This window comes from Meriones unguiculatus, chromosome 3 (assembly GCF_030254825.1).
Source record: "Meriones unguiculatus strain TT.TT164.6M chromosome 3, Bangor_MerUng_6.1, whole genome shotgun sequence".
NCBI lineage: Eukaryota > Metazoa > Chordata > Mammalia > Rodentia > Muridae > Meriones > Meriones unguiculatus.
In genome coordinates this window covers 176,905,222-176,929,290 of record NC_083351.1, presented here as the reverse complement: position 1 = coordinate 176,929,290, position 24,069 = coordinate 176,905,222, and positions in this window count along the sequence as shown.

Here is a 24,069-nt window from a genome sequence, read left to right as displayed (position 1 = left end):
TCTCCTGGGCTGTTATCAGAAGAGGGACCAAACAGTCCTGCAGGTCTCAACTTAGAATTAACTAAATGGCGGTTAAGGTGAAGGTCATAGAGCAAGGTCATTGATAGCAGTGCTACCCAAAGTTCAGAAGTATTTTCCTGGTGCTGTCGGTGTCTCGAACCAGTTCTTAGCAAGCAGTCTGGACCTACAAAGAAAGCACCATTCTGCAGTCTGAAGTAAGGTGTAGAGTGATCCAGTCGGGGTGACTTTGTTCTCACCTAGAAACCTGGGGAATCTCGAGATCTCAGTTCCTAAAGTACACTCCGTTGTCAACACCGTTCTTCACAGGGCAGAGGATATCCCACGTGTCCTTCCAAGGGCTTCTATGCAGGAGAGCCCAGCACAGCCCCAGGAAGAGAAAAAGATGCCCACACAAGGCCAATCACACTCCTAGCAGCAGCAGCGTGATGACCCCTGATGATCTACTCGTGACGTACCTTCTCATGGGTGACACACACTGTACAGACAGTATGGTTGAATGCTGGTCTAAGGCCAAAGCTTTCCACTATTGCTGTTCTGGCCAAGTGTTTAAAAGGTCACTTATGGGGGCAGTTCGGTAAGACCGAGGAGACAGCAGGACCCTACCTGTCCCTGTGGCCGAAGCCAAGGAGAGACAGAGACATCTAAAGACTACAGAGCTGCCAGGCACGCCTAAGGAGCAAACCGAGATCTTGTGATCTGAGCTCCAGAGATGTGGGAAGAGTAAGCGCTCATCAGCAGTGAAGAGAGGGGCCAAGAAGGACTCCAACTCCCAAGCAACGACGGGGCAGCTGTGGTGGTTGCTCTCCGTGCTCTTCTCTGCAACCTGCAAAGCCGAACTGCACGGCGGCATCCAAATCCTCCTAGCTCTCACAGCCACAGCCGACAACGGCGCCGTGAGGGACACACTGCATAATTTGGAAGCTGCAAACAATGTTTCCCAGAGTGAGGCCTTCCCTGTCATGTGACATTGAAGAAGCGGTGAGGAAACACCTCTTGTGCGCCATCTCCCACAGCCTGAGAGTGCAGCACTTGATGGTTCCCTTAAGGGGAAACCGGAGAGACTTAGAACGACGTGGGCAGGGGTTCCTCAAGCTGTGGTGACCCCCTACTCGTTGCTACTTTATAACTGTAATTTTATTATTGTTCTGAATCACATCGTAAAAGTCTGATATGCAGGTTATCTGATATTTGACTCCTGTGAATGGGTCATTCAACCACCCATAGGTGACCCACAGGTTGAGAACCACCAGAGGATCCAATGTTCAGGCCTTACTTCCCATGTGAAGGCCCGGTGACCAGCCAGAAGTAACTGGTCCTGATGGGTTTTATTTTCTCATTGGAAAAAACATGGCATAGAATATTTGCTTCATGGAGACACCACAGCCAGAAAATCAGGTAACAGATAAAATGTGCATTTAGAAAGAAAATAATTTTGCAACTGTTTACAGCCCCTAAGCTTCATGTACCAATAAAACAGATAATGTTGATGATGATGGTGATGACGATCATAATAAAAAAACAAAAATCTTTAGTGCCAATAACCAAGGAAGAAACTAAGAAGGGCTGTTCCCACCAGGTCCAGGTCCCTGCAAGGCAGACCTTAAGCTGATCAGTAAAATCTAAAAAGGGACACATGATCAAATTAGCAACGTCATATCAGAATTTGAAGATGAGAAGGAGAAAAAAATAAGAAGAAAAGGTTTGAGAGATTTACTCCACTGATTCCTTACTAATTTTCATGCTCATTATCAGTAAGCTGTGTTTTTCTTACAAAAGAGCAGTTGGGCGTGCAGTGACTTGAGATAATTAAGAACGAATTTACATTTTACATCGGCACCAGAGCCCTGAGTGTTCCAGAACCTTGCATTAAGTTTGCTTAGAGAATGTCCTCCAATCAGTGAATATTAAAATGTTTAACCTGTACACAGGCAATGACCTCAAAGGATGCCAGGGCTTGATTCAGGGGCATGAAGAGGTCAGCAGAGGACTACAGGCACCCACCAAATCCTCATCCTGTGGGCATTTCTCCTCCTTTCTCACTAGCTTGGGGGAATCCTGTTGAATTTCCCTGTTGAAACAAGAATTAGAAGGACTATACAATCACATGGGAGTGGATTTCTCTTCTGACATTGCTCGGCAATGATAAAACACAAAAATAGACACACAAATTACTGGCCCTCTGAAAAATGAGAATTCCAACATTTTGTGAGATCACTCCCATCCTCAGTCTCCAATAGGGTGTCTGGGCTTTAAGATTAGTGGTGCCTGCTCGCCCACCTGCAGAGCGAAGACCTACACCCTGCCTGGTGTCATGAAGTTGCACCTGCTCCGGGAAGTTCCTGAGCTATGTTTACTCCAGCAGCACCTAGAGTGCCCCGTGCCATTCCTGTTCAAATCCAGCCTGCCTGCAAACTGGCATCTGAAATGGGAAGTAGGGTGGGGCTGACCTGGACACACACGCACACCTGCATCTCTGCCTCTCTAGTCTGATCAAGAACACATAAATAACAGGCAGGAGAAATGGCAGCCCAGCACAGTCCACGGGGCCTCAGGGAGGTGAAACCATCAGAGACAAAATATATGAGGAAGGGGAACAAAAAGAGTGCTTAGGGGCCTGATCTCTCGGTAGTTCTAGCTTTCAGTCCAGAGCTACGAGTCCCCGGGGAGGCTGGACCCTACTTAGAAAGACATTTGGACTGGGCAATAAAATAATATGAAAATGCCAAAAAAGAGAGAGAAAGAGAAATAGAAATGTAACCTCATCACAGGACTCCTGTGGTCTCTTGTAACACCATGCTTCATGAACCCCAAAGAAAGCAGAAAACTCCAGCTAGCGTTATAAATCCCGGTCAGCTGAATTATTTCACATGTTGCAGCCTGACTTAAGTTATTCATCGCAGAGGCTAGCAGCTCCCTGATGCACCCTTCCATGTCACTGGACAGGGTAAAAATAATAAATTGGCCATTGTGAGACACTCTGAGTTTCGTGGGGTTGAGCAGACTGTGTTTTATATTCTTCTCTTGGAGCTGCCTCTTGTCGGCAGTAAATGCTTGCCACAGCTGCTGGTCTCAATAGGCAGGTCCGAGAAGTAAGGATAATTCAATTTTCATCCACTCTCGGGTCTCCTGCTACCCATGTTCTTCCTTGACACCGACAAGGCCGTGCCTGCCTTCCTGGCCTGGGGCCTGAAGAACACTCGGTTGGTTTGCTCCTTGGCAGAAAACGTCACATGCCACTCTCAGAAAGAAAAATCCTCTCACCCACAGAGGCTGCTCCGGTGAGCACAAATTATGGAGCGGTCTTTTCAGCAGGTCCATCCTTTGCTCATTGTTCCCCAGGAGTTAAGATACTCCAAGTGTCCGTGTTCAGCACTTCCTGTGGACAATCCAGTCCGATTAATCAAAAGGAAAAAAAAAAAAAAAGGAAAATATAGACATAGCAAGCTAGCACTTTCTGAAACACTGTAACTAATTACTATTTTATTAGTGGCCTACAGGGTCATACTTACTGTTTTGGAAAGCAATACAGCAAAATTTTAAAGGCCACTAAAGCACTCATACTTTGGGGAAGGACCAATTACCTCACAAGGAAGAACTTCCAAAAGAAAATAAAAGTGACATGTGTGTGCCTGTTCTGTCCTGCAAAAACAACAGGGTGGAAGGTGGCGGGGCAGGTTTTGATCCAGGTGTCTGTGAAATATGGTAAAGAATAGAACGTATTCTGGCTGCAGCTATGGAAGCAGGTACCTCCCCGCACCAGGACACAGTGACAAGCACGCGAAGTGGCCATCAAAAGTCATGTATGCATATTCTGTGCATTCAAATGTGTCTTCAAGAGAACTTTTATATCTCTTCCTGCAGAACAAAATTGCAACGGGACAAATAGCCTCCATTATCGTTGAGCATTTCTCCTGAAATTGGCTGCCTCTATTTCTACTTTGCTTTGTTACACAAGCTAGGAGGGCTGTCCTTTTAGCTTCCTTTTAATGGTAGACATGGGCCTTCACTCACTCCACTGGCCCCTTTGTTTTAGATGCATTGCTTTCAATCATTTACACGGTGTTCGCATGGTTTACAAAAGCCAAGAGCTATGCTTTGGAGTATCTGTGGCCCATCTCCCATATCTCAGGGTCCTTAAGTACCTTTTAATTCTAGATCTCTCATCCTCCATTTAAAAAAAGATAGAATGGGACTTTGGCAAACATCAGCCAAACATCCACACAGAGAATACTACAAAATACTCAACTAACCCTCTCCATCAAATGCTATCACTGGACAAAAATCAAATGTAAACCACATACTCTAAAATCACAGGTATCGTGGGTGGCAGTGACATCAATATTCAGAAAGATGAACAAATGCAATTAAGAAAGCAGGCAAAGAAGCAAACACGCCATGTAGCCTACGAAAGGCCAGCCACATTGTATTTATTTTAATATTGTTTAACGGCAACACCTAATAAAGAGAGCATCATGATTGTGTGAACTAAATTTTCAGTCATAATGAATGCTACAAACTTAACCTCCCAAGTTTAAATAGGCTACAACGTCTTGGGAAAAATGCAAGAAAAATTATTTGATAAAGGTGACGGTTTTTCACACCTGAAAATAATGTTTTTCTTGCAGCCTATCTTGATCAACAGCCGGCAGCAACACATTGCAGATATAATCTCGAGACCTTGTGGCATGTACTTGTCACTACATGCATAACTTACTATGGACAGAGGATCACGGAGATTTTGAACATAATTTCCCACACGACAGGAGATTAAATAGACCACATTGGAGGAAGGCACGAAGAAGCGAGGTCTCTGGAGTACCAAAAAGTAAACTTCAGTCAGTTCTGGAAGCAGGGAAGCAGCAGGAAACAGCATGTCAGGCTGGCTGCTTTCTCAAAGTTCCTGTCTCCAGAGCCCCGGGGAAAGGCTGAGTCACTGGCTAAGGACTAACAGAAAAGGCTCGGCCTGCAGAAGGCTGGCAATGGCAGGAAACCAGTGTCTCACCATTAATTGTCCTTCCTCCTCTCCCTTGTGGTGGGCCCTCTCCCCTCTCCCAGAACACCTTGCCCCTTCACAACCTACCCTCCCGACTGAATTCCTCAGGCTCATCCACGGATGAGAACTGGGCCCGGCATTCAGTAATTCTCAGTGTGCTCTGTGAGTATTAATATTATTATTATTATTATATGTAAAGGCCTTTCAGAAACAATGTTACATGAAAGCACAACCAGTCACCAAATATCCATGAATGAAAATATATTTGGGGCTGCCTTAACACACCAAATCTGACAATGGTGGGAGACACTGGTTTGAAGGCACCCTGTGCGCTCTCAAAATCAGCTGTCACCACATGGTCGTTGTGTGTCCCAGGGCCTTGACAGCTAACTTAGGAACCAGGGAAACAACAGCTGCCACACTGAATCGCTCTGAGGGGTAAGTCCTAAAAAATGTTAAATACTGGTAAATTTGGGTCACAAAATTAACACCTAACAAATAGTAGAAAGAAAGAAAATGTTCTTCAGTCAAAATATCACTTTCAGACATTGGTCAAAAAGGAATGAGTGTTTGGGCATATGGACTATATTAGTCACATTTATCATTGCTGTGACCAAATACCTGATGGTAAACAACAAGAGGGAGGGAGAGAGGGTGGGAGGGGCAGAGGAAGGGAGGAAGGGGGGAAGGGAGGGAGGGAGGTTGGCTTATTTGGGGCTCCAAGTTTGAGGGGCTACAATCTGTCATGGTGGGAAAGGCATGGTGGACGAAGCATGAGCTCACATGATAGCCTCAGTCAGGAGGCAGGGCGAGAAGAGCCTCAGTCAGGAGGCAGGGTGAGGAGGGAAGCTCCCCTCTACTCAGTCTGGCCTCCCACCCTGTGACACGGTGGCGTTCAGATTCCTCCTGCCCCGGATAACCCTCCCTGGAAACACTCATAGCTGCATCCAGCGGTGCATCAACTAGATGATTCTAAATCCTCTCGAGCAACAAGGAAACGTCATTATCACAGAGGCCACAAGCAGCTGCCAGCACGTAAGCCAATTGAGATGTCTGCTATGAGGATCAGCCACTGTCTAGAACATGTCATGCTAGAGGGGAGCCAGTAGACTTCCCCATGACCCACCCTGAAGTAGGCACACGTGCCCTTTAGCCTTCGGCTGACCCGAACTCCAGCTCCCTCCACAGGGCGGAGTGAGCTCCAGCCTGCTAAAGAATCTGCTCTGAGAGAAGCCAGCACACACTGACTCAACTAACTTCCTTCAAACTGACACCCAAGAACGGGGCTGATGAGTTCATTGTGTGACACTTTCATTCCTCTTGGGAAGAAGGGGAATGTCATTCCTGGAAGCCTACAGCTACAAAAGTTTCCCAACTCCTGGCCTTCACTGGCGAAACTGCATGACTCTACACACACTGGTATTTAGCACGTGAGCAAGGCCTCTAAAGTGATCCACTAGACATGGAAGGAGACAGCACGTTCCATGTTGGTATTTGTCTCAGGAGGCCGACCACTTAGCCCTTCCTCCCCTGTACGAACACAGTTCTCCTTCATGCAGAGATGAAGCTGGTTTCTCAACACCACTGAATCAGGGCGAGCCTCTGCCTACCTTGTCTGCTGGATGTTGTAGACGTCATGTCGTAGCTACACAAGGCAAGCTTCTAAGATGTCGCACAGCTTCAGACGCAGGACTACACGATGTTCCTCTGACAGAAAACAATGCTTGGTCAGAATCCAATTGCCTTGAAACCTCAATGCTTTGGAGTAACCCAAACTAGCCATGTTGGGGAAGGAGAGGGAAAGAGAGAAGAGGAAGGGGGAGAGAAAGACAGACAGACAGAGAGACACAGACACACACACACACACACACACAGAGAGAGAGAGAGAGAGAGAGAGAGAGAGAGAGAGAGAGAGAGAGAGAGAGAGAGATCTAGCCCCCTCGGCTATTAAGAAAGGAACCAGACCTGGCAGAAAAGAATTAAGAATTCATCTTGGACTCCAACTCACGTCCCTTCTCCAATGACATCAGCCCCAGCTGCAAACAGAGGCAAAACCACCGGTTGAGCCTGCTAGCAACAGAGCCATAAGCAAGATTTATAAATGAAGATTTCAGGTGATCAGGTCTGACCAGGTGTATACCAAAAGCAATCTCTTCGATGGATGCTACCATTTTTTAAATGAGCTCGCCGGGGATGTTTATTTCTGTCTTGCTGCTCTACAGTTTCTGATGCCTGAACAACTGAGGCTAATTTTTAACCAGAGGATGTTGAGGTTAAATATAGATGCTCGCATCTGTTTCGGTGTTATCTGATTAAAACAGCAATATTCATCTGCAATCTTCATAAAGAATTGGTGCTTAATCCTCAATTAAAATGCTTTATAAAAGCAAGAGAAATTGAGTTTATTCGAGCAGGTTAAATGTCGCTTCTCTAATGCAAATAATAGATTTGATGGCAGAGAGAATGAATATTTACTATGAAACTAATTTCCCATCATTTGATGCCAATTAAGGCATAATTGCTTCCTCGGCATTGCCGAGCCACTCTCAGCTGCAGGAAGTACAAGCATATTTGGCTACATTTGTTTAACTTGGGGAAACTCTTCTGAGATTCATTATTTCAAGAAGAAAATGGAACTTGAAATTGGGAGTTCTTCTAGTTTTCTGTGGAGGTAGACCTCAAAACTAGATGAAAGCCACCATGGAAAAAGAGTCCAGGCCCACTAGCTTGATGCCCAGCTGAACTCAGATGACTAGGCCAAGTTACGTCCAACTCAGAATTTATCCAAGCCTCTTTGCCTACACAATCCCATTTTGTACACTTGATGGAATTTTCTTTTATTGAAACACATTCTCTTAACCTGTGGTTGTGATGCCACCAGAAGAAAGCGCCTTTAACTTGGGGTCCAAGGTGGGTATTTATTAATACAGAGTAGGATAGTAGGATAGTATCATTTACCAGTTAGGGCAACAAGATACCGCGTTCATTTCCCTCGCTCAGGAAATCAGGATGCCTGCAGCCTGTGGCCTTTCAAGTTTCTTGCACTTACTTCCGCCCACATCACTTCCCTAAACCTCAGTGTGTCTGTGAGAGGAAGATAGACTGAGGAATTACATCCATGGACTTGGTCACATGAATGTGGACTGCTTGATCTCTAACCTTACCAGCGAACGATATACAGGTAGGAACACGGAAGAACAGCGGCTCCCAATTGCTGAGGGACCGTGCCTTCCACACTGGGGCAGCTATGCATGAGAACATAGAGCTGGGACCAGATTAGCCCCAAGGCTGGGGTTTCTAATCTACCTCTGTCATTTTAAGCAAACTATTCAAACTCTCAGTCCCACTATCCCAGCTCATCTGAAGCCACCATCCAACCAGACATGAAGGTCAGAGCAGCCCATCTCCATTCATGATGAGCCATGCGGTGGCCCGGGACAGACAAGCATCTCCTGAGTGTATGAAGTCAAGAAGAGTGTTCTTTCTCCTTGCTTCCTACTCTGCGCGAATGTGCTGGGTTTTGAAACAGTACAATTCTGAAGGTGGGTGTAGCAAGCGTGATGTCAGGGTAGGGTCAGGGCTCAGCAGTCAGGGTCTGGTTCTGAAGCATGATGACTGGTTGGTTTTCCTAGCCCAGAATCACTTAGGATTCCTTTCAGACCTCTCCTGTGAGTTCAGAACCAAGTGAAGACACTGGAGAAAAGGATAGAAAAGGGAAGAAGCCAACAAGAGTACAGAGCTGTTGAAAAATGTTGCCTCTGAGAGACCTTTCCGGGACACAGAAAGAGACTTTCAGCTGGACATAGTTTTGCATTTTTGTTGTTACCGGAAACCATGAAGTCTGCCAATCATAGACTGAAAAAAACTGAATTAGCTTTAAAAAAAACTATATTGCAAGCAATTGAAAATTTACCACATAATGACACAGACACATACTTTCTTTCAGGGAAGCAAAGAAGATGGAGTCAGGTAAGCAGGATGCATGGAGGCAGGTGATGGTGACCGTCTCTGTATTGATGGGGACTTCCAGGTTTTTAATCCCATCCAGGATCCATGCCAGTGTGACTGACATTTGTCAGTTTAAATGGATGGCTTTGTGCACTTTTAAAAACTCAGTGATATTTTTTTATTACCTACATTTTCCCCTCATCTTGGGACATTGCAAGGAGTCATACCCCAGCCTGTCACTGGAACTTTGAAAAAGGTGTCACCTTTAGTGGGGTTTTTTGTTGTTGTTTTTTTTTTTAGTGGATTTTTTTTTCCTGCCATTTCTCAGAGGAGCTATGATCATTAACATCTTGGTTTTACCTTATATTGACTTCAAGCAAATGCGACTCAAAAAGCAAAATGCAATAAAGATTAATCAGAAATTTGAAATCCTATGAAGGCTTGTGGAGAATAATTTAAATGGAAATGATTTTTATTGTCACTAGAAATAATAACTGAGTGCAGGCTGACTCAGGACGTACAATAAGCCCTTGGAAACTGTAGACTTAACAGGCATCATTTTTAATGTTCTTAAGTGACCCTGAAAGGCCATAGCATGGAATAATTTGTAATTTTGCTGAGGCATGAGTCTGAGTTGCTGGCACTAGGAGGCAAGCTAATCCTTTGACTTGAAATTAAGGATTTGGTTCCCTGTTTTCTTGTAGAAGGTGATGGACATGGGGACTTGCGAAGTTCCCCAACTCCTTCAGAGGCATTCTCAAGCGAGGCACACACTCTCAGCCACTGGTAAGGAACACTAGCAAGGGACGAAGGACACGGACGTGAAAGGCTGATGCTCTGGAGCCCCAGCTTGGACCAGTCAGTGAACACGTGCTGCCCTGACTAACGGGGACGGCCCATGCTCGGCACTGACCACAGCGTCTGACCCAGTGCAGGGTCTCTCCAGCCCGCCGCCCTTCCCTTCCCTTCCGAAACGGTTTCTTCTTACAGATAAATTAACCTCTAATTAGAGAAAGCAGGCGAGCACCAGAGCCATCGCTGCTTTTTGTTTTGTTTTGTTTGGTTTTAATTTTTCGGAATTTGAGGCTCAGTTACTGCAGATCTGTGTGAAGCCACGCTTGACATAGCAGTCTAGGCTGACGGGGAGAGACAGGGCCATCGCTAATACGTTCTCCTCATCTATGGCCGCACCATGTGACAGGATTAGGAGCCTGGGCCCATATGCAGATGTTGGGGTGTGAGACAAAATTGAGACACTTCAATAAATTTGCTGGCGCAGATTAGGAATGGGTGTTTGATACAGCCGCTTGGCTTTCCCGGTGTCTGAGCTCAGCCTCTTTGTAATCCCGCCGACTGCGGTCTCATTAATGAGTCTTTCAAATCATATTACATCCATATACGTGTCGTGTCTGCTTAAAAAGTCAAATAAGGCTAGCTTTCATTAAGATGGTCTTTTCTGAGTCAGTGAGTCTTCCTGCAAATGACACTGAAATAACTTTTCACCCAAATGTGCTCATTTGCATGTGTTGTGGATAGTTCAATGGAACAGGGCCCCAAATGCAACTATCATCGCTCTAATGCTCAGAAAGCTCGTTAATGCCCTCGCATCCCGGAAACAGGGCGTCATTAAAGGAACCTAAGATTTCCATTTTGTATTTGTGCTTTTTTTTGGGGGGGGGTTAATAATACCCTCCCCTCTCCCACAGCTGGGTTTCCAAGGGTCCCAAACAATAGGAGCAATAGACAATAGGAATGAGCCAATTGTTTGGTTACCAAACATGATGATGGAATTCACGCCTACAGGAATATTGAGCCACCCTCCCCTCCATCACAATCACGAGAAAGCCCTTACACATCTGCATGAGACTAGAAATTTAGGGTTGGCGTCACGGAACTGCAATTGTGATGTGCTCTTTCACCTTCCACTGCCTTAGGTGTGCAAACCATGCAGCAGCCATCAGCCCAGAAACGTACATGTCATCTGCAAATCACAGATCACAGATCTTAACTTGAGTGATTGCAGAGGAGGAAGTGCTGAAGGGTTCAGAGCGGCCGGAACGAGACTTAAAAGTGATGTGAAATAAGGAGCAAAGAGGGCTGCAATTGCCTTGCAGCCTGAAATAGCCTGGGCTTCAATGCCACAGAAAAATCACCAGCTTCCCATCATTTCTTTAAAGGTCAAAAATTTTGTAGGTGGACTGGGAAGGCAGCGGATTGCAGATGCGTTTAACAGCAGGATATTTTCCGCTGCCATGACCAGTTAAGGGAGATTTTCTAAAACACACACCTGCTGGTAAACAGCTTGGCCCTACTCTGGGTCACCTGCCTCCTTCAGTCTCCTCGATGCCTGGATTCTTACCTTGGTAGACTCCCAGACCTCACATCCATCAAAGCCAAGCTTTCGGTAAGGCCCATTACAGTCTCTGAGAGGTACCTCTATGGCTTTCCAGGAGGCTTTATGGTGTGGGCTGCCTCCTCCCAAATGCGGGAAGTACACACATGAGGCCAGCAGGCCCACAGCATGGCTCGGCACCATTTCCTCTCCGTGCTGTCGCTCCAGAGGCAGCATGGTGCCCGGGCAGGAGACTCACATCAGCTCCATCCTGCTCACCCATCGGGAAGTCGCCCATGGAAGGCTGAGGGGGCCTAACCAGGTGACTTGTGGAAGGATCACCAGCACCCCACCATGGGCCACTCGGCCGCAGGCTGCTGCAAGTCAAGCACGATGTTTGGCAAATTCACCAGAGGGCCACATCAAGTCCCAAGCGAGGGTGGGCACCTCCGTTCCTGTCCACACCTGCTGTGTGGATACAGAGGACAGTGAAGGCACAAGGGGGGGGGGCTCCCAGCCCACACACAGCACATCTCCAGGTGTGGGAAGACAAAGTCACGAGTGTCTCTTTCCCGTAAAAACACATTAGGGTCACCTGATCCGGAAAGTCGCTGTCCAGAATGCCTGGCGTCTTCTGCCAGCAACACCCTGGTGACACAGATAGCTGGCCAGATACGGCCTCTAGGAGCTTAAAGCCTTCATTCAGCCATGTATTTGGGTTGAAGTGATAATGTATTTCAGGTGACCATCCTGGGCATTTGGCTCATGCTCTCCTAAGAACTGGGCTGAGAAGTTTAATTATATTTTGAAGTTTGTGTGTGCATGTATGTGTGTGTTAATATAGTAATGTGTTCTTAACTAAAGTATTTCCATTTGGCAAAGAAACAAAAGGCATAAACTTTCACCATTTAACAAGGGACAGTGGTATACGCCTAGATTCCCCGCACTTCAAAAGGAGCAGATAAGAGGGTCAGGAGGTCAAGGTCATTCTCAGCCCCATGTTCATTTCAAGGGCATCATGAGCTATCTGAGACCCTGTCAAATAAAAACAAATCAAAGAAATATTCTCTTTTAGTAGGTTCCTCATTTGATCTTTCACAAGTACCCCAAGCAAAAGAGAATAGTGGCCAAGAGAGGGCCAGGAGCTACTTCGGCTGCACGTGTCCCCCGTTTGAGAACAGGGAACCTCTGGCAAGATTTCCCACAAGCCTAGGAGCCTTAATGCATGGAAAATGCTCAGAACCATGCTGGCCTGATCTGGTTCTCAGCCCAGGGCTCAGTTATCATTATCTCCTCTCTACCCCACCCGCTGGCTTCCCAAGCCCTGAGTGAGGGAGAGGGGCCTGGGGAAAATCCTGGTGTTGGAGAAGGCTCCAGGGAGCTGCCCTTGCCTCAGACTGCCAGGTGCCTGCGCCTCATTGACAGACAGAGGTCACTGAAGCCTTGACTCAAGAATTGTTATTGTTGTTTTGTTTTGCTATTTATTTGTTTGTTTGACTTTTTGGCTACCATCCTTGCCTTCCCCGCACATAGCTCTTTCGTCTGAACAAAACAAAATCCCTTCAAGAGTGTTCAGGAGCGAATGTAGCCCTGCGAATGAATGAAGCCAGAGCACAGGAGAGCAGGAGTCGGTGAAGTCCAAGGGAGGGAAGACACACACTGCTCAGGGTCCCAGGATTTAAGTCCAAACCTTAACTGTGATTCTTCTGACTGGGAACACAGAGCGGGAAGGATTCTGCCGAGGATCACCAATCTGGTCAGGTCCCTTTGTTGGCCTTTTATCAACCATTAAGGCACTGGAGCAAGCTCTGCTTGTGTCCACCTTGTGAGCATAGTGTGCTGCCCACATCGGGACACTTCAGAAATGCCCAGAGCTCAGACCTGGGGGGAAGCAAGGAGGAGCATGCTAAGATGTCAAAGTCACTCGAAGGCAGGTGCATGTCGCAGGAAGAATTTGAGCAGGCCATGATGTCACTGCATTCAGTCCTCAAGGTCTGTCTCCTAAGGACTCCAAGCAGAGGACTGAGTCATCTCAAGAGTAATTTTCTTGGGAGCTTCGAAGTTCCTGCATGGATTTCCTCCCTCTCTGGCTGAGCGTGCCCTGAGCCCAGCTAAGCTGGTGAGGCTCAGCAGGCCATGAGACTGTCACTAACTCCATCTGAGGAGGTCACATCCCTGATGGGAGCAGAGCTCTTACAGGCCATTCCTCATCAGTGCAAGAGGGAAACTACCCTTCCCTCACCGCTGGCTCCACACCTGATGTTTCTCCTATTTATCAGCCAACAGTTACTGTCTGAAAGCAAGTCAGTTGCTAAGAGGGACTTACGAAATCCTCGGCAACTGTGGAGAGACTTGATGGAGAGCGTCCATTCTGTGCAGAGATGTAAACTGTCCGAAGGCAGCTGATTCCAAATATGCTAGCGCACCATCGGTACACCAGTCATTGGGACGTTAATGTTCCCACTTCTTCGTCTAGCCACCGTGCTGGGTAAGGTTAACTGTCTATGTGGCAGACTCTAGATTCACATGGAGACGGGCCTCTGGGCGTGCCTAGTCAGAATCGTCATGGTAATCAATTAATTGAGTCCCACCACTGTCTGGATGGGATCCTCCATCCTGTTGATAGAGAAAGAAGGAGTAGCAGCGCCATTCATTCGAGTGTGAATGCAAGGTGACCAGCTGTTCCAGCTGCTCCAGCTGCTCCAGCTGCTCCAGCCTCCCAGTGCCTGGACTTTACCACCAGAATGGACTGAGACAAAATGAACCCATTCTCTCTATAGTTGCTTTTCTCAGGATGTTCAGTCACGACAACAGGAACAAAATCTACAACACCATCAAACTATATCGATGTACTTACATTACTGGAAGAGGTGGCAGGTGTCTTGTCCTCCAAATCCCGTCTTCTGAAAATCTTCCCAAAGGAGTTGGTGGCCTCACTGCTCTGCATCTGATGTTTGTTTATCTGTTCCTTCTCTCCTACATTGTTTGGGTAAAGAAGCCCTCATCTTATTAAATCATTCAATTGCCCCAAAAGTTAGTGTAAGTGACCTGGAATGTGAGTACATTAGGCTTAGAACATAAGACTACTGGGTAGAAATATATCTTGGTATAAACACAAACACATTCATTTGATAATACTTGCTGCAGAACAGTAAGATGTTGAGGGGGGCTGTTATTATGGGTTTGGGGACCTCTGCGGAGAGCTCTTAAGGTAGGGAAGAGACAAGCCAGCTCCGACTCCAACAAGTAGAGACTTATGACAAACAAGCAGGTGGGGTCAGCGAGTGGGAAATGCTAAAAGGGAACAGCCAGGTTAGTGGGGCTCTGCTAGACCAACACAACAGGATTCTTGCCAAAAGCAGGTCTCAGTAAGAAGATATTGAGAGTGGACACACACCAAGGATCAGGGATCCGAATGGGATTCCCCCTCAGACTTGGGTTCTGTAAGAACAAACAGGAAACCCAAGTATGGACAAAGCCTCGCAGAAGGCTGAGGTGCCTGACGAAAGTTAGTTCAAGGAGAGAACCACAGGGAGCACGTGGAAAAGACTTCTCTTCTGTCCTCAAAAGCCAGTTAATCTCCTAGGAGCAGCTGAATCTACCTGATCCAAGGACCACTCCAGGAGAAGAGCTCGCTGATAAGAAACTGTGTGTTTCTGACTGAATTGTGTTTATCACAGGTGCTCAGCCTCCACCACCCTTTGGCCCTGGGATGAGGAGGATGCTCTGGATCATCCTCTGTGGAAGACACCCGACAGGCCTTCTCTTCATTCTAGCCGTTGATGTAAGAGCCAGATAGCTCCTCGACACCACCATGCCTCACGTCACCTCCTTTTATGGCCTGGACATCTCTACTCAGCCCCTCCCGGAGCATGTCACTCTCTGAGGTCACCCTTGGACAATGTGGTTTGAGGGCCAAAGTGCACATTGCTCTTAACAAGCCTCAGGCACTCGCCACACTCTCTAGGCTAGTCTTGAGAGGTGCACACTTCAGTATCCCACTGTGTTAATGAACTTCATAGCACACCCCTGGCTCTTGTCTCTCTCCTGTTACCCTTCTCACTCGCTTACTCTTATCTCAGGAAGTAGTTCTACAAAGAACACCTTCTTCCAAGCCCTTGCTGGGTACTCTCATTTCAGATGGCAGGAAGGGTCCACAGGAGGGGTAAGTGATCCAGTGATCCGTTATAGCCCTTACGTAAATGAGTGTTTTAACCAGGTAGCTTTGAGCATGGTGAAGAACAAAGAGTAACGCCTTACACAAACTAGAGTATGTAAAAATTTTCATAAGTACATCCATAACCATTTCAACCAATTTTAACTGTCCCGTCGTAATTTTTGTTCTTTGTGGATCTATGCAAGAAATCAGCACAGTGATGTTTCCCAGGCATTTATCTATATGAGGTACTTCCAAAAAAGTAGTAAAAAAAAAAAAAAAAAAAAAAAAAAAGACACACTATCCACCCCAAGTAAAACCCACAGTGGCTTTGGCTTAGGATCTCCTCATCCGGTTTCTGTTTAATGCTGCACATCACATTTGAGCTTGTTTGATTAATAACAAAGGCTTTAAGACACTGTCCTACTTGGAAGCTGACCATTCTACCTCCATTTTGTACACACAGGTTGACAGATGTCCCCCGAGACCATGGTCAAGGAGACAGATCATCCGCGGCTCACACGGCGGCTCCGTCTCACAGGTCACTCCGCCTCCTAGGCACGTGGTTGCCTCCTAGGCACCTCCTGGTGCTCTACCAATGCCACAAAGCCAGTCTGCAAGGCTCACTCACTGCTAAACCAGTGGAGAAGCCCAACCTGGAAACTGATTTCTGCAAAAGCCGCATCAGTCAACAGAGACTTTTACGTTAGTTATTTTCAAGTTCATCATTGTGAATCACCGGCTTCTGACAGAACACGATCTCATCTAAATGTCAATTATCATTTCTGCCATTTAACAATAGCGGGGTGGCCTTAAGCAAGTTCGTTAATTTCGCTGAGATTCAAAGGCTTCATGTGCAGAATGCTAAAACAGCGTTTGCATTCCAGTGTTGACACCTCCAGCGCGCGAGCGCAGGGGAGCATGTGACACCTGCTGGACACCTTGTGTGCATAGCCCTTCCTTCTTGAAACGGTGTCCACGGGGAGAGGATGTTTCCTTTCCGGGACTAAGCATCTTGCCTGGATGTTGTCCCAATTATTGCTCCCAAAGACGATTCATATTTGGAGAACGGTAATGCTTACTTATTTAGCTACACTCTAGGTCATGTTTTTAATGTGAGTGAGTGTGTGTGTGCGTGTTGTAGTATGTGCACGTGGTGAGCACTTGTGAGTGTGTAAGTAGACGTCCTCTTACACACACCTGAGGGGCTCCCCGCCGGGAACTCTTCCTTATGCTGAGGGGTTTGCTGCTTTGAGTGAGAATGGCCCCCATGAGCTCATATGTTTGAATGATGGGTCTCCAGTTGATGGAACTGTTTGGGAAGGATTAGGAGGTGTGGCCCTGTTGGAGAAGGTGTGCCACTAAGAACGGGCTTTGAGGTTTCAAAAGGCCTTGGCATCCAGGGTCTCTCTCTCTCTCTCTCTCTCTCTCTCTCTCTCTCTCTCTCTCTCTCTGCTTCATGCTTGTGGATCAAGGTGCCTGCTCTCAGCAACTGCCCCTGCACCAGGCCTGGCTGCCTGCCTGCTGCTGCCATGCCCCCCACTAGGACAGTCACAGACTGTAACCCTCTGCAACAGTGAGTCCCAAATTTAACACATGTGTGTGTGTACATCTATATCATGGGTATGCAGGTATGTATATGTTTGTATACACACGCACGCACACACAGTGCATAGACTTAAATTCTAAGATGAACTTAAAGAATATCAAGAGCACCTTGAGAAGACAGCACCATGCCACATAAAAGTCAGTGATGATTTTAAAATGTCTCCTTCCCCCCATTTATCTAAAAGGGGGTACAAGTCCAAGGAACCCACCCCACACACACACACATACTTTTAAATAAACAGCAATTCCTGGGAAATGTCTCTCACACAGAAAACAATCCCAAGCCAGAGTCATCTGAACCCTGGCATTTTACAACCAACTTATTTCAGATTTCTCACGTTTACACTCTTTCTACTGAGCAGCGAAGGCACGAGCGCTCACAGTGATATCAGGACTTTCAGGGCTTCAGATTCAGTTGGCAGGTTTATCTGATCTGAGCGATGCTTCAACCGTGCTAAGGCGGAAATACAGCTTCAATGGCTGTGGCTTAGAGCCAAAGCGCTGTGCTTAGCTCGGATGGCATGTTTAACTTCTGTCTTTTTCATAATCTGAAGTCTGATCTGAAGTTATACAATAAAAAGATCAATGTTTGAACTCTGAAAGACGATTAAGTTCAGAAATCTCCCCGACAGCTGTCACGTGTCCTGGGTCACTATTTTAATAAGTGATTAAAGCACATTCATGCCACCCGCAGGGAGATGAGGCCATCTCAGGATTAGGCAACCCACACCTAGCCTCCGGTACCCTGCTTCTCCGTGGAGCAGAAACGCTCCAACTCATTGCTGCCTGGCCCTCTAGTTGTTAGAATTAATTTCTAAATGCATAGTGGCAGCGGCCTGCCCGCCTGCACCATCATCCACACCAGGCTTTTCCTTTGTTCAGGAGATGTCTTCTCCTTGCTTCTCAGATCACTCTGCAGAAAGCCTCCTCCCTCGGTAGGTAAAGTGCTTGCTTTGAAAGCGTTCCATGCCTAGAACCCAGAGAAGAAAAGCAAAATAAAGTCTGGTGTGGTGATTCCATCTTGTAAACTCAGAGCTGAGAAAGATGAGACAAGTGAATTCTTGGGGCCTCCTACAAGAACTTGCTTCAAAAATAAATAAATAAGTGGACTTTGCCTGAAGAATGACGCCTAAGATTGCCATTTGATTTACACACACCTGTGTGCATACACACACACACACACACACACACACACACTCACACCTCCAAACACCCGCTTAGGAACAGAAGTGCCAGAGACTGCCTCCTTTAGTCCAAATCCATCTCCCTGTGAGCGCACCGGATGGGGCCTGTTTCTCCAGCTAGGTGTGAGCAGCGGAGCACAAAGCCACTGCTCTCCTCCACTCCAGACAGACTGTTTCACTGCTAGCCATTCCCTAGGAACAGCTTCTTCTACCCAATTCACTTACACAGATGTAACTACAACCACAAAACTACTGTTGACTGCTGCCCTCCGGAGACCTGTTCATTACCTGTCATTAAATGTTTTAAAACTTTGCATAATTGATCTGGCCAATAAGTCATCATTGATTTATGGGTTTCTGTGCTGAAGAGCCTGCTCTTTAAAAATTCATAACCCCGGTGTGTGTCTTTACAATCCATTAGCTGTTTACGCAGCCGCCGTCTCAGCATTGATTGACCTTGGACTGAGATTCTCGTGAACTCCTTTTATTTTTATACATATAGGAAAGCAATACTCCAGCATTATCCCTTGACAGCTATGCTTTGATTCCCCCCCCCCCGAACTCCTTCAAAATGAAAAGTTTACTTGAAATGATGAATAAATAAAGCATATTCCATAAACAGCCCTTCACTCTTATTTAAGCATACGGGCTGTGCTGTGCGAATCCGCCTTCCCCACCACCAGATTCAAGTGTGTAAATGTTCTAAAAGGCTTTGAAAGTTTTATGATGATTTCAGGGGAGGCAGGAGTAATAGCTGAAGACTGGAGCTATTAGTTTTAATATTTATATTGAGTGCTCTGAAACATTAATGTGACAGGGTGTAAGATCAGTGCAGTGGGATATATTCGCTTCACAGCCACCGCGACATGGCAAAGGGGGAAAAACATCTCGCCGTGTGCTTCTGTTTATTTTCTAAAACTCTGAGGCCGAGGTTCCGATGCTTTGGGGACTGCTTTTTCTCCTCTTTCTGAAATGTAAGGTTCTGACCAACAAATGCAGTGTCTTACCCGGAGCTTGCGCTGGCCCTGCAGGCAGGGCTACACCGTCAGACAAAGCGGCACATGGGTTTGTTGGGCCTGCATTCAGACAGCCCTGTGTGCTTCCCACGCTGAAGGGCCTCTCCCGGCTCAGGGACCCTTGGTCCTGCCCTCACGCTCAGCCGGGTCTTAGGAAACTTTAAGGAACACTGTGACCCGGATGCAGGAACTTTCTCCAGTGGAACATGCCCACGGCCCTTCTGCAGGAGAGGAGACCAGCAGTCCCGGGCCCTGGCAGGCCTGCGACCGCGTGCATCTTCCCTCCTGTCTTCAACATCTAGGTCTCAATTTTAAAAATAAGGACAGTGAGTGTGCCAGCACGCATGGCTCTCCCACCGCCATGCAAGTAAACACTCCCCATTGTCATCACCACAACCAAACGGGTAAGTATCTTGAGAGTGTTTAGGCTGTTCTATTTGCACCTGCAGTGAGGTTTTCAACCCGTTCCCACCACCAAGGTATTAAAAGGTATTAAAAGTCTATTGGGAAAGGAGAACATTTCTCCAAAGTCACTCAAGAGCCGAGTAGTGTGGGGGTGGCCGCAAAGCCCTGGGTCCAGGGGATGGAGGCAGTGCTGTGCTCACCAGCAAGGCGCTCTACCAGAGGGCCTGTCTGGTTTCTCAGCACCCACGCTGGGCAGCTCCTCCCATCTGCGACTCCAGCTCAGGGTAGCCAGCGCCCTGATCTGGCCTCTGTGGTCCCCAACACATGTTGCCTTCATTCGCGTACACACGCACACATGTGCACACCTACCTAGGCCAGACTCTCAGGTGCCTAGGATACTGTGGAGACAGCACAGTTGTCACTGAAACACTCCAAAGCTTGACAGCAGTGGTGTCCACTCCGCTTGTCACAAACCGTATGAGATTCGGGCATTTGCATCCACCTCACACAAGCCGAGAAGACCACACTGATACTACCTGTAGTCAGCAGCTCACTACTGCAGACGCGCCACCTCCAGGCAGCCCCGAGGGTGAAGAGGTCACAGGACTGGCCAGCTACAGCAAGGAATGCAGGCATTACGGGCACGTCCCACTAAGGTCAGTGGGGATGGCTTTGCCGTGTGACGGCTGTCCCGTGGGATCAGACGCGAGGTGGACATTTAAGGACAATTTCAATATTAATAAGCCAAGAGGAGCGATTAAATATGAAAGGAGTTCAAGCGTGATGTGTGCTGTGAGCAAAGGGAAAAGGAAGGATTGCCAAGGCATATCGTCATGGTAGATAACGCGGCCAAGGTCGGGAATATTTAAAATGTCTATCTGCACAGACTATGTCTCTCTCTCATGTATGTGTATTCTAAAAAATGATATATCAATATATATTTAATATATACAAGAGTGTTATATATATATATATACACATATATACATACATACATATACATATATATACTCTGTTCCGCCATCCACTCTTCAGCCACGTATTCTAAGCCTGCAGCTTCCCTTCTCTTTTCGTTGTGGAGACTTTCCTCAGATGCATGGGCAGCCTTGACTGTTCGCGTTTCAGATGTGATGGTAAAGGCTGCGGAGGCTCCCTGCACAGGCACCTGGAACGGACATGGGGAATTCCTTCCCGGCTGCCAGGCTTTGCTGCAGGTAAGGGCTGATGGCCGGCTTTTTGTCAAGGGACCCACGAATGTCACAGGTCTTTTCTACGAGAGTCTTCCATTCCTCCAGAACAGAGGAAGCCAGGAGATGCCTGTGTCGGCGCCATGAAGGACTGGATATGTCTGTTCTGTGGGCAGAGAAGGAAGAGAATGTGGGGCCTCTTAGACTCAAGATGTGGACAGGTGTTTGACGCCCTGTTCATGTCTGCCCTTCAGCCTTTACCGAGGCATGTCACTGGGGGGACTTTGTTCCCCAAACCAGTTTTTGGTCCTATTATCCCTGAAATGAAACAATGCCGCTTTGATGAATGGAGTAGAGAGTGGAAAGTGAGGTGGAGGCTAAGGAAAAGAACATCTTCCTGGCTGGGAAGGGCTAGGCAGAGAGCCTGGAATCCAAATGCCCGGACAGCACCCACTAACTCTCCTGCTTCCTGCTCCAGCTTGATCCTCCCCAGTGTGCCCTCCTGCCTACCCTCCAACACTTATTTTGGTCTGGGATTTTGCCAAGTGAACTAGAGAGCTTCTTCTTGGTATTGATGGCGTTAGGTATGTGTATTTTGACTCTGCCCACGGAATTATTTGTCATGCTCCATCCACTTTCTTTTTCTAAGACTCTTGGCCCCTTCTTCTCTGCTGTGTCCCTTTCTGCTTCTTTGTGGTGTTATGTACTTGTTAACGGACACTCAGCAGATACACATGGTCTTTCAGCCATGTTCAAATGGACAGTGCAAAGGCTTAGGGCAGAAAGGGCGGATATCCTTGCAATTGCTATGCAGGACTGGGAGAGGCGTCATACATACAGGGAGTTCACATGAGCGAGGAGTGCAGAGGAGTGCTGCGTTTTCTCCTCTGTCCTCTAAACACACACTCGAGAGAGCCGTGGTAGGAGTGGGAACTGGGTTGAGGGAAATTGTGGTCTTCAGTCCCCACCCTTCAGGGCTTTTTAATAGTCTGTAAATTACCAGCAAGCAGCAAGGGTGTTGCTTTACCTGGTGTAATTCCATGTTTCTTTAATAGACTGTCATTTACCAAAGGTTCCTGAAATGCATGCATGTGACACACACACATGCACACACACAAACACACGCGCGTGCACACACACGCACGAGACACAGCCATGGTGAAGCAAAGGCCAGCGGGACAGTTGTCCAAGGCCACCAGCCGGCTGGGAGGGGAAATTGTCACACCGGGTATCCCTCTATTGACTTTGTGCATCACTTCTCGAGGTCTCACTGTCAAGGTGCCAGCCCAGCTCCTCCTTGTCAGTCGCTGGAGGGCCAGTCTGCTGGCGGACACTCAGCACAGTGTCCCTCCAACCTCTCCCTTCCTCGGCCGCTCTCCGTGAACATGGGCCTTGAAGAACGGAAGCTGTGGAGAATGGAGTTCAGCGTCCACTCAAGCACCAGGAGGCCCCAGAGCGCAAGCAGGGAATTTGGGCACCCACCGTGATTCTGTCCGCCGCTCCCGCTTTCCCTGCATTCCTCCTGGTGCTCTGAGCAAAGCGCCACATGCTCCCAGGGTGGCAACTAAACCTGCTTCTCACTGGTCTCTGGCTATGGGTCCTTTCCCATAAAGGTTACGGGCAGATGTTTCCTACCCCAAATGTCAAAACGACTAGGGACGTCCCTGAGGGAACCGTTTTTCCAAAACTCTGTGAAATCAGGTTGGCAGGCCATGAGAGACAGTGCAGCAGCTACACATAGTCCTTAAGAAATGGTAGGAAATGGCACTAGTAGTGCCCGCGTTAACACAGCCGAACAGCCCGAGCTGGGGGCTCGGGGCACATCAGCCTTCCCGGGCAGTGGGTGAAACAACCACGTCTCTCACAGTCAAGACCGCAGTCATGCAATTGTCTGTTCATTCTCCTCAAATAGTTTTCAGAGCTAGCATGCTCCCTCCAAAGAAATAATCGGGCTTTAAAAAAAAAAAAAATCTGTGGGAAAACTCGCACACCCTTGCAGACTTACTCTCTAGAGACAACAGGCTTTCCCATGCAAATGTACAAGTAACAGCAGCTTTTCTACAAATGGAGACATTTAGAACGTTTAGAAGGCTGATTCCGAGGAGGCAGCCGAAAGGGACAAACATCACAGGTGTTGTAGCTGAGACAGGCAGAGGGATCAAAAGTGTGTGGCGCTCCTCACAGCAGAGGAGCGCCTGTCTGCGGTCCCACAGCAGGGCAGTGTCCCGGCAGAAGAGTGACACTCTCACGGACACTCAAGCTGCGATCACATGCCTCAGTCTCTGAAGGTTTCACATCCTCTCTCTCGGCCCTTCTGCCTATCCAGACTCCCCGGACACCATGCCCTCTTCACTCCACGCAGACCCGTGGAACAAGCAGCTTACATCCTGACTGATAATCTCTGCATAATCTTTTAACATGAGTACACTTCTCCTCAGAACAGCAGAGAATGGAGATGGTGAGCAACACCCGAACCCCCGACTCAGGCCAGAAGAGAAGGAAGGCCCTGGCAGTGGATTTCTTCTTCCTCACTCCCTCTCTCCTTTCTCATGGTTCTGTTGTTGTTTTCTCTTTTGTGGCAGGGTCTGCCAGGAATTCTCTGTCTAGGGGAGGGTGGGGCGACATGGAACACAGAACTCCTGCTTTCCCTGTCTTTCTACAGGTGGCTTTTTTTTTTAAGACAGGGTTTCTCTGTGTGGCCCTGGCTGTCTTGGACTTGTAGACCAGGCTAGCTTCCAACTCACAGAGACCTGCCTGTCTCTGCCTCCCGAGTGCTGGAATCAAAGGCATGTGCCACCATGCTCACCCAGATGACCTTCCAGAATCTTAATTCACCTTACTGAGAATGAGAGGAAGGGCTGATGGAAGGCTACCGTGTCCACTCCTATCTGAGCTACTGTGCTGTGCACCCCATGACCCAAATTTGGAATTCCATAGAGGAGAAAATGGGCGAGACATTCCCATTCCCTTGGGCCAGCGGGTAACCTCAGGCTTTGTCTTTGCACGTAAACCTTCAGTGACTGAGGCACATGATCGCAGCTTGAGTGTCCTTGACAGTCTCACCCCTGCTGTGGGCCCTCAGACAGAAGCTCCCCACATCTGTCCTGAGGGATGCCACACGCATTTGGCACATCTGCCTGTCTCAACTGCAACACCAGTGACATTTCAGTTACCTCCTCGGAATCAGCCTTCTCAGTGTTCTAATTGTTCTTTCTCTTC